This window comes from Mesoplodon bidens (assembly GCF_964165515.1).
Source record: "Mesoplodon bidens genome assembly, chromosome: 2".
NCBI classification, from domain to species: domain Eukaryota; kingdom Metazoa; phylum Chordata; class Mammalia; order Artiodactyla; family Ziphiidae; genus Mesoplodon; species Mesoplodon bidens.
Window position 1 is genome coordinate 111,904,230 of NC_138177.1, and position 14,783 is coordinate 111,919,012.

The window sequence follows — 14,783 nt, forward strand, 5'->3', positions numbered from 1 at the left end:
GAATAGGTTGCTGCCTGATGGCTTCCCATCCCACCTAGATGACCAAAGCTCACACTCCTCACCACTTTCCTCCTTCATACTCCATTATTGTTAGGATAATGACCCCCCAAAGACATCCATGTTCTAATCCCTGGAACCTGTGAAACTGTTGCCTTACAGGGCAAACAGGCCTTTACAGACGTGGTGAAGTGAAGGAACTTGAGGTGGGGAGTGGTCTTTTGGGTGATTATCCTGGATGATCTGAGTGAGCCTGATACAGTCACAAGGGTCCTTATAAGGAAAGGAAGGAGGCAAAGGAGGCAGTGGGGCAAGGGGCAGGTGGTGGTGACAGAGAGATTCGAAGATGCTAGGCTGCTTGCTGGCTTTGGAGATGGAGGAGGGAGCCATGTGCCAAGGAATGCAGGCAGCCTCTAGTAGCTGGAAATGGCAAGGAAACAAATTCTCACTGAAGTCTATGGAGGGGGTGTGGCGCTGTTGACACCTCAGTTTCAGCCCAGGGAAACCTATGTTGGATTTCTGACCTCCAGAACTGCAAAATAATAAATGTGTGTTGTTTTACATCCCTAAGTTTCTGGTAATTTGTTACAGCAGCAATAGGAAACTAGTACATTCTCTATCACACATCTCCCGTGTCTCAAACGCACCAGGCTTGTTCTGGCTTCAGAATGTTTGTAATTTTTCCCTCTGCCTGGAGTGCTCTGCCCTGAGATTTTAGAATAATACCCCATCTGAGGCAGCCCACCTGCCCATAACTCTCTGTCACATCTTTTCTTTTCTTTATTTTATTAACACCATCTGATGTCACCTTTTTGATTAATTTGTTTTCTTCTTGTCTCACCCAACAGCAAGTATAAGCTCCACGGGAGAAGGGTCTCATCTGTCTTTTTTGGTGCCTTATCCCTGATGTCTAGAACATTGTCTCTCTGAAACAATGTCCCTCTCTCTCCCTGTAGGCAGACAGTAAGTGATTTTATAGGAAGGTTGGGAATGAAAGTAGCAGAACACATGTACAAACTCAGATCAGCCTACTCCTAAACATTTTCTAGGACAGTCCTATTGCTAAGCCACGTCCCCTCACTCTGTGGATGGTTTCTTCTGAAACCTTGCCAGATTTGGAAATGAGAGAGAAGTGAAATATATTCAGAGGAATAATCTTAACCATGTCTTTCCCCTCATTGTTGGCACTCTGCTAGTCACCATGGAAGACTTCCAGGAGCAGAAGAGAATGGAGCCATTTCAGAGGTCATTGTTGACTGTCGCACGCTAAGACCTTTACAGTATCTAGGACATCTTTATTGTATATACAGTAAACTCAATATTTATATTCTATTTTTTAAATTAGAAAACTTGAAAGTTCATCCATCTCCTTTCCAGGAGGCCAGATCCAAAGAAGAAAATTCAAGTGATTCCTTACAAATGGAGATCTGTCCCTTTTTACCCGCTCCCATGAGGATTAGCAGTAATATTAATAACGCGCATTTACATAGGTTAACATGTCTTCTGGGATTTATCTGGGAAACATGGAAATAAGTTCTTTCTAGATGTCAATGAATCACCGTGGGGTATCTCAAAGAGCTAGAAAATGTCAATGGGGAGCAGTGTTGGTCGGCTCTGAGGGCCTGGCCAGGAGCCTGCAAAGGCATTGCCCAATCCCAGCGCCATGGTGGTTGGTTTAAGTGAGAGGGTGGGGGAGGTGAGGAATAGAAGGGGGAATGGCCCTCAGCACACAGGCATATAACACTCTCACTGCCAGCATCCCAGGGGAAGGAACACTGTCTTTTTCTCAGTCTCTCCACCCAAAATCCCACGAATGAATCTCATTAAGTTATATGTCTGTCCCTTACCAATTACTGTGGCCAAAGGGATGCAGTACTCTGCTCGGTCAAGGCGAGGTCTCATGCCCACCTTCAAATTTGGGGTTGGAATCAATGCTGCTTTAATGCCTCAAGGAGAGCTGGGAAGAGGTGCTTTTCTAAGGAAATCAGGATGTTGTTACCAGAAGGAGGACTCAGTGATGTCAGGCAAAAGTATCATAGGTCCTCTACCTTCTCCAATTGCTAAAGGTGGAGTTTCAGGCACCAAATCTCTTAGATAAGGGAGATATTTTTGAAGTGCTTTTTCTGGGTCCTCAGATAACACCATGTTGTCACCAGCCTACTTCAAAAGCATTAAAGAGCCATCTGGTCTGGGTTTGACTATTCTATCCATATTGCTTGCAGTTCTAGCTTTAAATCTCTTGGCTTGTAAAATCAGGTAGCAGCATTTAAATATGTCGAATTCTGAAAATGTTGGGATTATAAATAGTTCATATTTCATAAATGCGAACAGCAGTTCTGAGAACTTCACTGTCTCAAAACCTCCAGCAGGGTTTTTTTCCTGTTTTATTCTGTTTGTTTGTTTGGCTTTGTTTTGTATAGTTGAGAAAAGTGGAAATTTTATCAACAATTATCCTTACACTAAAGAAATGAGATAGCAAAACTTTCTGTACAGATAAAACTTCCAATGCTTATTTTTGTTTCTTAAGGCTATTTTTGTTTGAATATCTTAAAATGTGTTCATGTTTTTATTTCCTATTCTAGATTTGCAAAAAGTGTGTTAAATTTAAAGTGCTCTAAATTTAAAACTTTATTTCTTATGAAAATGATAAGTAAAGGATATTAATTGTCTTGCTCTGATTTGGGTGTGTCTCATGTGTTGCCAATTTGCAACATATAAGTTAGATTCTGTTTGTCTTTTCCTAAGTTTTACTTTACAGGGCCTTTGCTTAATATTATTTTATAAAAATATTATTTTATTTTTTATTATTTATACTTTATAGATGATCTGACAAGGCATTGAGATTTATTTCACCGACTCCATTTTGATTATGGAATGAACTGTAATCTAAATTATACTGCAATCATGCTTTCTAGGATTTGTCTGCCACCCACTTTTCCAGGTTCCTGTTCCACCTTAGTAACTTTATTAGGGTATCTGTTGTTTACATTTATCCTGCATCCCTTTTTCTTTGGTAAGAGCACCAGCTCCTTAACTGCTCCTCCTTTACCCTGTGTGGTTCCAGTGGGACTGCCAATCATGGTCATGCTGCCTTTGGCAGAGGATGTTAGTAGGTGATCCAGGCTAAGCTATTTGACCACGTTTCTCAGGACACAGTGATTGGTTCAAGGAGTGGGCACATCACCCAAGCTGAAACAAAGTCTCCTCCCAGAATTTTCTGAAATAGATACCATTTTCATCTCTCTCTGGTAAAAAGCAATAGTAGGTGAACACCAAACGCAGCCATAAATAAATAAATAAATAAATAAATAAATAAATAAAAAACAAAAACATGGGCTTCCCTGGTGGCACAGTGGTTAAGAATCTGCCTGCCAATATAGGGGACACGGGTTCGAGCCCTGGTCCGGGAAGATCCCACATGCCGTGGAGCAACTAAGCCCGAGGGCCACAACTACTTAGCCTGCACTCTAGAGCTTGTGAGCCACAACAACTGAGCCCACGTGAAACAACTGCTGAAGCCCATGCACCCTAGAGCCCCTGCTCCGCAACAAGAGGAGCCACTGCAATGAGAAGCCCGCACACCTCAATGAAGAGTAGCCCTCGCTCACCGCAACTAGAGAAAACCCACGTGCAGCAAAGAAGACCCAACTCAGCCAAAAATAAATAAATAAATAAATAAATAAATTTAAAAAAATTATTAAAAAATAAAAGCAATAGTAGGTAACCCAAGAGCTGCCTGCATTCATGTTCCCTACCTCATGGAGAAATCTTGTCCTCAGTAGGATAGAATGAGGTCAAATATATTGAAGGAGGCAAAAGTAAGCACAAAGAGTAAAGAAAAAGATTTTTTATAAAACCCCTGTCTATATAAACAATTTGATCTAAAAATGTATTACAAAATTCTTGAGCCCATTCAAGATATAGTATTTATTTCTGAAGATTTAGAATACTGGGTAGATGGATAAACAAGTTCCTACTGTATAGCACAGGGAACTATATTCAATATCCTGTGACAAAACATAATGGAAAAGAATATGAAAAAGAATATATATATACACATGTATAACTGAGTCACCTTGCTGTACAGAAGAAATTAACACAACACTGTCAATCAATGATACTTCAGTAAAATTTAAACAACAACAACAAAAAAACCCCTATGTTCATAGCAGCACTATTTACAATAGTCAAGACATGGAAACAACTTAAATGTCCATTGACAAATGAATGGATAAAGAAGATATGGTACATATATACAATGGAATATTACTCACCATCAAAAAGAATGAAATAATGCCATTTTCAGCAACATGGATGGACCTAGAGATTATCGTACTAAGCAAAGTAAGAAAAAGATAAATACCATATGATATCACTTATATGTGGAATCTAAAATACAACACAAATCAACATATCTATGAAACAAAAAGAGACTCACAGATATAGAGAACAGACTTGTGGTTGCCAAGGGGTGGGGGGGTAGAGGAGGGAAGGATTGGGAGTTTGGGATTAGCAGAGGCAAACTATTATATATAGGATGGCTAAGCAACAATGTCCTACAGTATAGCACAGGGAACTATATTCAGTATCTTGTGACAAACCATAACGGAAAAGAATATGAAAAAGAATATATACATATACACATATATGTATAACTGAGTCACTTTGATGTACAGCAGAAATTAACACAACATTGTAAATCAACTATACTTCAATAAAACCTAAAAAAAATAAAAATAAAATAGAATACTGGATAGGAATAGGCACTTTCGTATTTGTTTTCTGTCCAACCAGTTTACATGAAGAGTCTTTGTAGTATCCAGACACCATCTCTTCTGTTCAAGATCTCCTCTTCAACTTTATTGTCAAATGCACTGTTCCTCACTAATATCATAAACATTTGTAAAAATGTAACAATATTCTTATCGCTCATACTGCCATAGCTCTTTAGAATCTCATTTGTATTGGAAGAATACAGATATTCTTGCAAATTCTGTAATATCATTTATTTAATGCTGGTTTCACCATTACTCATGAAGATGCATAATCCATGGTGCCATTCATGAATACTGGCTTCCAATGATTCTCTTAGAGGTGGTTACTGTGTTTCACTGGTGATGACCCCAATGCAAGCCTTATCCAGAGTGTGCAGTGATGGATCATTTGTTTTCTGTTCCGATTAAAGTTACCATTTGTAATGTTAAAGCATTAGCATAGAACAGTATATCTTCCAACCACATCATTTATTTAATTCTTTAGGCCACAATCACTCACAATCAATCCATTCAAAGCATGTGATCTCTTTCCATATTGACCATATCCCTACATCCACCTACCTCCATCCACTGAGGGATAGGCAGTGGGCCCACGGAAGAGAAGGTAATAGTGATCCCATCTTCACAAACAGTGTATGTCCCTTGTGTAGCATGGCTTAAGATTGACTTAGAAGAGCACAACATCACCATATCAATTGAAATAAGAGAGGATGTGATCAAAAGGCTCTCAAAGCCCTCAGATGAGAGGCATGGCCACCTCCAGAGCCCTGCATGACACATGGTATGGAACCTGAAAAGGAGATGGGGTGACTGCCCTGGGTGCCAGTGGTGCAGGCACACAGGGTAAAGGATGCCTGCCACCATTACCCCACAGCTAAGTGCTGTAGCCTGAAAGCATCACTGTGGTTGAAACTTAGATGGACAACGGATGACACAGGGACCCCTGCATGCAGCTCAAGTCCAGAAATCAGCAGTGGGTTGCTAGTCACCCAAAGACCTGAACTTATCACAATTAAGAAAGTGGAGAATCAGGAAGCTTCCATTGAAACTATTGAAGTCACTAGAGTGTAAGCTCTATCAAGGAAGTGATTTGGTTCATTTGTTTACTGATGTGTTCTCAGCATCTAGAATAGTACCTGGCACATTAGTAGGAACTCAATGGTATTTGTTGAATGGATGAAAAATACACAGTCATAGCTACAGGTTAGGAACCAGGAAACTGGGATCAGGAGTTGCTGCCATCACTGCACAATTGGCTGGACAGTGGGATGTGGATTCTGGTCCCTGCAGTCACCATAAATTCCTCTTAACAACTGGAAACTGGTGCTTAGATATTGGAAAGCTGAGTCCAGTCAGCGCTACCACTGCAACTACCTCACAATATCCACAAACTAGAGACTCAACACTGTCATCCTCAAACCATGTTTGCAAATAGTCAAAGCAGTAACAAGAATTACCTGTGCCTCATTTTTCCTTTCAAATCTCACACTAGTATATCTAATTAGTGGATTTTAATTTGCATCCAAGATTTACCTGCAAGAGAGGTTTGGGTAATGTGTTTTCTTTAGGTCTCTGCAGTCAGGACCCTCACTAGAATGAGGTAGGTAGAGAAGATGGAAATCATTTGTCAATATCAAGTTCAAAAGAAGAGTGCCTGGGGACTAAGTCCTGAAACACACTGTATTCATTTTATATTGCTACAATAACAAATTACCTCAAACTTAGAGACTTACAACGACACATGTTTACTAACTCATACGTCCTATGGGTCAGGAGTCCAGGCGTGGCTCAATGGGGCCACAGGCTGCAATCTGGGTGTCAGCTGGGCTGTGTTCTCATTAAAGGCTCACCTGGCGAAAGGTCTTTTGTGTTTCCTAAACTTGTTGGCAGAATTTATTTCTGTGAGCTCATGGTGACTTGCTTCTTCAAGGTCAGAAGGAAAGAGAATCTCTGACCTTCTAAGGGCCTCCATCTGATTAAACCAGGCCCCAGTCAGGATAATCTCCCTTTTAGACAACTCAAAATCAACTGATTTGGGACCTTAATTATGTCTACAAAGTGCTATCACTGTTGCATATTTTATTGGCTAAAAACTAGACACAGGTTCCACGCACACCCAAGGGGAGTGTGTTATATAAGGCGTGACTCACTGGGGGGCGATCATCTTAGAGTGTGTCTACTATATACTCCATGATTTAAAGGTCAGAAAAAGAAGGATGATAAGCAAGGAAAACCAAGAAGAATGGCAAGTGAGAAGAGGAAAGAGAGGGAAAAAGGAGATTGTTGGAGTATGGAAATCAAGTGAAGAAATTGTTTCAATTGTGTTATATGCTGTCCAGAGGCTGAGAAAGATAAGATGAGGATGAACAAATGACTATCTGATTTGGTAATGTGACCTTGGCAAAGGTTTCAGTGATTGAACGTAAGCCTGATTAGAAGCCGATTCAAAAAGGAAAGGGAGGGGCTTCCCTGGTGGCGCAGTGGTTGAGTCCGCCTGCCGTTGCAGGGGACGTGGGTTCATGCCCTGGGCCGCTGAGCCTGCGCGTCTGGAGCCTGTGCTCCGCAACGGGAGAGGCCACAACAGTGAGAGGCCCGCGTACCGCAAAGAAAACAAAAAACAAAACAAAACAAAACAAAAACCAGGTAAAGATGTGGAGACAATGAGCACAGACAATTCTTTTAAGGAGTTTTTCTGTAAAGGGAAGCAGAAGAATGAGGTGGTGGTTGGAGGAGATATGAAGTCAAGGAGGGAATTTTTTTGAAAGTGTTGTTTGTTCGTTAATGAGAATGACTCAATAGAGAGAAAAATATTTGAACATATAGGAAAGCAGGGAGTAGGAGGGGTTAGAATCCAGTGCGCCAGTGAAGGGGATGGTAGGCAGGAGGCTAAGCCGCTCATCCATTGCAACAGAAGGAAAAGAGGGTATAAAGGGACAGATGCAGGAAGCAGGAGGATTTGCTGGTGAGAGTTTCTGCTGCTGCTTACATTTGTCTGAGAGGAATGGTTGATGAAATAGGAGAAAGGTGATGGAGTTTTGAGGAATGAAATAGCCCTGGGAGACTCAAATAAATTGACCAGGAATATGCAGAAGAATCGTCAATCAGCAGTAAGGGGCAACTTAAGGTCTGATGTCAGCATAATAATTTTTTTTCTTGAGGTACATTTAGATTCTTAAGGGCAGGAACAGAGCAGGTAGGGAGAGGACTATTCCCAGAGTTGGGATTTTTGTTTTAGGATAATATAATGGAAGCAATAAGGGTCAAAAGAGGTAAGAGCAGATTTAAAGGAGTAATTATAATGCAGGACCATGGAATCTAAGTTAGGTAAGGAGGGAATGAGGGCCTGGGGGATGGAAATAAACAGTGAAAAGGCAGTAGGGTCAGATGAACAAAGTGCCTGGTGGAGTAGAAGAATTTTTTGAGCTTAGGGCATGAGCTGATGTAGAAGTAAAATGCTTGACACTGAGATAATTGAGGGGATGCAGTTATTATAAATGACAAGAGCTAAGGATACCAGTGGGGGTTGGTGGCTGAAGTGGCAGAAGACAAGATCACTGGAAGTAAAGGGATTGAGGAATAGAGAGGCCATGAGATTGGATGGACCAGCCATGTAGATATTGAAATCACCAAGAATAATGACAGGAGACTGGAGGAGAGAAACACAGTAAACCTGGTGTTGAAATCTCCAAGGAATGTGTGGGAGTGACAGGGAAGACAGAAGGAGATACAGCAAGAAGGTCTGGAGGTGCAGTCTGATAGCATGAGCTTCAAAGCAGCTGATGGGGGAGGGCAAGGAAGAGACGATGGCTTGGAAGAGGCAGCGAGGAGTGAGACCTGGGATCACCTTCTGACCCAGTCATGCATGATAGGTGAGAGAGAACTGGCCACCACTCATGAGGGCTGCAGGGAATTCAGTGTCCTCAGGGAAAGCCAGGTTTTTCTCAGAACTAGAAAGTGAAGGGACTGTTCAGAGAAGAGTGTGGATACAGGGGATTTTTCTGTTGACAAACCAGTATGGGGATAAGGATTTGAGTGATGAAATTTGACCTGGGAAGCACGGATATCTTGAGGTCACTGAGATAAACATCTAAGACAAGATGGGGTACCCTGGTGGCTGCTTCAGTAGAGGGAATAATTAATTCTAATTATTCTTAGAACCTGACTCAGGCAATTCTTAGGTGAGAACAGGAATTAAATCCATTGGAATTCAACTGATCCAATAATGCTGTTCATCCTTTTTCCTTAGTAACTTGTGTTGGTCTCCTTTCCAATCCTTACTGATTCTGTCCTGCCTTAGTTTCTCATCAGTGCTGATCAAATCCAAACTCCTTAGCATGGGAAGGGCCCTCGAAGAGCTGCCCTGTCCTGCCCATCAGCCTCAAGGGCCCCGACTCCGCCTCAAGCTCTTTCTGTTCCCTTTGTCTCAGGGCTCCATCTCTTTTTCACTTGATTATCTTGCACTCATTCTTTTAAGCTATAATTCAAATCTTTGGAAGAATATACAAGAAATTGGTAGTCCTGATTGTTCTGAGAAGAATACCGGGCCTGGCAAGGGGAGCGTAAAGGGAAACTTTTCAGAGCATGCCCTTCTATACATTTTGAATTTTATATATGGATGTATTGCCACATCTTTAAAAGTAATGAAAATTAAAAAAAAAAATTTAAGCATCAAATGGACCAAAAAAAAGAGATACATTTCAGTGTTTCATCCTCCATGAAGTCTTCACTAACTTGATGCTTCCATCCACTGAGGCGTCATCATGCCTTCCACATTACTCTATTACAACATTTATCAGTCTACCTTGTAATTATCTGTAAACAAGTTAACAGTCTTAATGTCCTCATAGCCTGGAAGCACCTTGAGGGAAGGGACTTACTTTGTTGTCTCATTCACCTTTGAATCTAGTACATGGCAGGTGCTCAGTAAAGGCTTGTTGAATTAATGAATGAAAAAAAAATCTTCTGCACAGAAGGGAAACAAAAGATAAGTAAGCAATTCCGCTTCTTTTACAGATGAAGAAAATGAGGCCCAGAGAGGTGATTTATTAAGGATTGGTAGCAGAATAAAATGAGAATCCAAGTTTTCTAGAGTCCAAGTTTGGCATTAGAATAAGTTATAAAACTTTCATGTTGAGACAGCAGATGTGATGTGGATTATACTTACTTATTTTGACCTGAGTTTCTGGATTTTCAAGAAATTTCTGATTTCCAGAAAGCTGCCCAGTTAACCTCCAAAGGATACTTTCACATATCAGATCATGGGTCCTAAATTTGGGTTTGGAAAACATGTATTCTAAGGACCTCATAGTCTAGGCTTATATTGCAGAGAAATCACAGGAAAATCTTGTGGCACATTTGTTTATCTTAAAAGCTGTGTTTTGTATTATTGTTTTCCTGAAACACACGCAGTGCGGTGGACATAGCTACACACAGTAGCTCTCTGTAGAGATGCTAGAATAGCACAGGGAAAAGTGCCTGTGTCAACTCAAAGTGATGTATTCAGTTCTCATTCGTTAGCATTTGCTGAATATCCAGGGCACACGGCAGTGACCAAGGGCATTTTATTTTACACAGCAGCCATGTTTTTAATGTGTAAAGTGGTAGTGTTAATGATTACTTGAGCCAGATTTTAAGTACCCTGGGGAGGTCTTCTGTGGGCTTCAAGATACAGTGATCTTCAAACTTTTTGCTCACATAACTCCCTGAAAGAATTCTGAAAAACTTGCATCCTTCCTGTATTTTTATGTTGCCACCTATAATTTTTCAACATAAGTTTGCAAAGAGTATCATTTCCAGAGTATTGCATGCAATTCATGATATTTTAAAATAAAGCTGTTAGCTCACTTTTTAAAAGTTACCCCAAGGAATCTAAATCCCACAGTACTTTTTTACCCAACATTATTAATTTTAAATATATGTGACTTAGCTCTTCTTTAACAGCCAGAAAAGTTACATTGTTCCTTCTTTTTCTTGAACTCATATTTTCATTTCCATATTTCCATTTCTCCCACAGAATGCTATCTTATTGCATATTTTCATGTTTGAAAAATTTGTATTGATCATTACATCATTCTTTTCAACTACATACTTACCTAATTTTACTTTCCGGTAACTCTAAGGTCCTAGGAGTTATGTCTCTGGATGGAGTTATTACTAAAATTATTAGTAGTACACTATTGATCAAACAGTGGCTATATTACAAATTGACAACCGTTTTTAAACATAAAAATAAGATTTTATTGAAAATGCATCTGTTAACAAAATGGAGGGGATTTTTCCTTTTCCAGTGGATTTGCGGATGAATATTATAGAGTGAGATTGAGTTCCACCCCAATTCTATTCATGCATTTGACAAGGTTCTTATAAATGCTGAAACATTTTGTTCACAAAATAAGTAGATGGGAATGTAAGGTTTTTGCTGTAGCCGTGTTACTCAATTCCTTTAACTCCTTTCAATTATATGCCAAAAACCATGTGATGACCTCTCATTTAAACTATTTTTTCTTCCCATTGATTGTCAAATGACCCTTTATTGAATTATGTTCCTTTGAAGTTCGTAACTAGCTGGGCATTCTACCGCACCACGGTTGTTGTCATTCATCTATGATGTCATGAGGATGACGGCAATCCACATCAGAGACCACAGACCTGGCAGTCCCCAGGATCTATTTAATGGTTCCAGAGTATTCTCTAGCTAAAGATTGGTGTCTCATCTGCTGGGCAATGTTGACGATCTCATCAAAAGTGAAGTTCCACTGTGCTTAATGTTTTTCTGCTTCTTTCTGTCTTTTGGTTGTTCCTTGAAGGCTTCGATGATCAGGACTGAGACACAAGGTACCACCTCAGTCTGGGCCTGTGTGTTCTGAATGGTCAGTTTCACTGTAGTCCTCAGACCCTTCCAATCCCCAGTTGCTTTTGAAAGGTTATCACCAACCGTTTTTGGAGACAGACCCAGGGGGCCAATCTTGGGGGCCAGGGCAGACGTGGCACAGACTTCCCCACTGGTGCACCTCAGGTACACAAATTTGATCTCCTTGGACTCAAACTTAGGCAACATGGTGAGGTGGCTGGTGTCAGATAAACCCGGATTTCAGAGGACCGAAGAAAATTGCACCTTGGCCTCCTTCAAGCCGAATCTGAATGAAAGCCATTTAAAAATTTTTTAGTGCGCTAGCAGGTGACACTTCTGTTCCCCAGTCATCATAGTCATTCTCTTTCTCAACACTAACACCGGCTTCTAATTTTCCATGTTTTGTGCACCTGGGGTGAATGCACCATGCTACGATGTGGAATTTGTGAGAAGAATGACTTTCTTTTTTTAAGTGGAAAAATGGCAATTGTAAAAAAGGGATGGAAAAGAGGCTGCAAGCATGTTCTCAGGCAGATAAGTTTTAGGAAAGTGTAGAAATGAAAGCTGAGAATGTGGAATTGACCCCCTTAAAACTATCCATGCTGTGTAGCACTACAGAGTCTTCACGTACATGGGTAGAATGTGGTTATCCCAGTTCGAAGATTTCTGTTCACTAATCGGCAGGCATTTGAACAAAAATGATTGGAGAGCAAGAAAGATTAAGGCAGTCCTAAATAGACTGGGAATGACATGGTGGTTAAGAGAAGAGCTCTGTAAACCCTAACTCTGAAATTTACTAGCTGGGTATTTTTGGGCAAAATAACCTCTGCCTTCTTAATTCCTGGTCTAGAAATAAAAGCAATAATGATACCTACCTCATAGCGTTGTTGTGAGGATTAAATGAATTCATATGTAAAGCACTTAGAACACTGGTGGACAAATAATAATCACTCAATAAATCATTAACATTAATACTATGAAGTGATTACATATGACTCAAAATGTTATATATGACTAACTCCTAAATAGGTTAACATTCCATATATACTTTGCTGTTAGCAAAGCTAACCCATTTAATTTGTAAATTAAATGAAAAATATAAGTACCCACAGCAAGTATGGGGAAGAGCCAAGATCCTTGCCCAGAGTTTTCATGCTTAATGATCAAGCTATGCTACCTCTTGAAAAAAAAAAAAAGAAAAAAGAAAAAAGCAACAAAAATAAATGGAACAGAACGTGTATGAGTTGTAGTTATTCTTTCTAGGTCAAAGGGTAGCCTATGTTGGGCAAACTTTATAATATGCTTACTTTGGAGAGGCAAGAAAAATGTTTGTTGTGCTCTTTCCTCATCTTCTATAATCACAGAAAGTGCCATTATTTCCATTTAAGACATTCCCTCCCCCTACACATAAACTAATTACTAAATATATCAACCACTTTTGGTGCTTAGAGGTTCAGGGGTTTTGCCTTGCTACTGTCTGGGGCTTCAGGCAGATCATGTTCAACAGTCCTATCTTTGTTAAATGAAAATTAGAGGTTTTTTTCAATATCATTTTATTTCTTCGGTATTTCTAATTGTCCCTACCCCTACCCCATTCTAAATTTGAGTTTTATGTTTGATAGCATATACTACAAGTTGTGAAAAACACAACAAAGAGCTTGAAAACCCTCATTTGAATAACATCGACTTTAGGAACAGCTGCTAAGATAAAATAAATCCAAGAGAGCTCAGCAACCAGAACACAATTGCTTTTCTTTTTAAAGGGACAGGCAGATTCACACATGATTGTTAAGTCTTAAGCAGTTACTTTAAATCAATACCGTATTTTAATTGATATCTAAGTTTTTCAACTCTGAATTTTTATGTGGGTGTTTTACCCAGTATATAGAGGATTGTATTCCACTATATTTCAAGTTGAGCAATTATTTGCTGACATCATTGATAGAGGTTTACAAAGCAGGAAATAAAATCCACCAGAAATCAAGCCTTCAGATTTCTTCTTCCCTGAGAATGCAGAAAGGGAAACTTTGCCTAGTGAAATAGAAATAATGAAATAAAATGGAAATTTATTACCAGGATAAAATTGAATTGCCAGTTGCGGAATAAAAAGATAAGAACTGTTTTGTTGATTGCAACACCTCAGCCATCTCTACTGAGATTCAAATTACAGAAAACTCTTCATTAAAATAGTTGCCCAAAAGTCTGGGTTTTAAATAAGGAAAGGTGAAACTCTTTTAAGAAAATCCAACATATTAAAATATAATCTTATAGAATGGACAAATAATGAGATTATTTGTTCTACGAAGGCGTCATTCATCATGCAAATAGATTTATCGTAACTTTAACCATCTAGGTTCACTAGTACATTCAGATTATGACTTGATTTTTAAATGCATTATTTACACATGAGTTTTGCTGGAATATATCTATAACATAAAGCAAGTACTAGCCAGAAAACATACTGCTGTGGTCTGAAATTTTCAAAAGAGCAAATCATTTTGTGCAAAGTTATAGTTATCAATGTGTCTTAATTTTCCTGGCCTAGTTAAATTAGTAAAGAAAGAAAATATAATTTAGAAAAATGTTAATATCTAAGATACATATTTATAATTTAAAGCATAGACACAGTCCCGCATTTTCCCTGCTTCTCATTTAATTATTCCATTCAGTCCTCTGTAAATAACTCTTATACTTCATTTTTCACTGACTTTTTTGCTCACTTGACTGTTTCCATATGTGGCACTTGAGTATCTTTGTGCCAATGAAATGAAATATCACACCATCAGGTCACTTCATGAAAGTTCTTTTTTCAATGTATTATCAGGATGCTTTTGGCTGCAATTATCAAACAACCTAACTAGAAGTCACTTAGACCCCGAAGCATTTATTGTTTACTAAACAGAATGCCCAGAGGAGGAAAGGTGGGTTTGGGAGTTCAGTGATGTCAACATGGACCCAGGTGGCCCAGCCAGTATTTCAGCTCAGGCAGTCAGGCTCAAGTGTCAATGGATTATTCTGTGTTTCTGGGAAACTCTGAATTCCTGTTGTGAGCAGGGGTCTAAAACCTCTCAATCTCTCACACAGTAATCATTCAATAAATATTCATTAAACTGTTAAGGAAATTTTCAAATAAGAGCAGGGAAACTAAGACTATGTGAAAT

General features: G+C 39.4%; 1 pseudogene across 1 annotated transcript; it reads right to left on the reverse strand.

Moving 5' to 3' along the window:
- Positions 1-11,301: 11,301 nt before the first annotated feature.
- On the reverse strand, positions 11,302-11,829 carry LOC308630350 (large ribosomal subunit protein uL11-like; annotated as a pseudogene). Its single transcript has one exon. The product of its transcript is annotated as a large ribosomal subunit protein uL11-like (transcript).
- Positions 11,830-14,783: the final 2,954 nt, after the last annotated feature.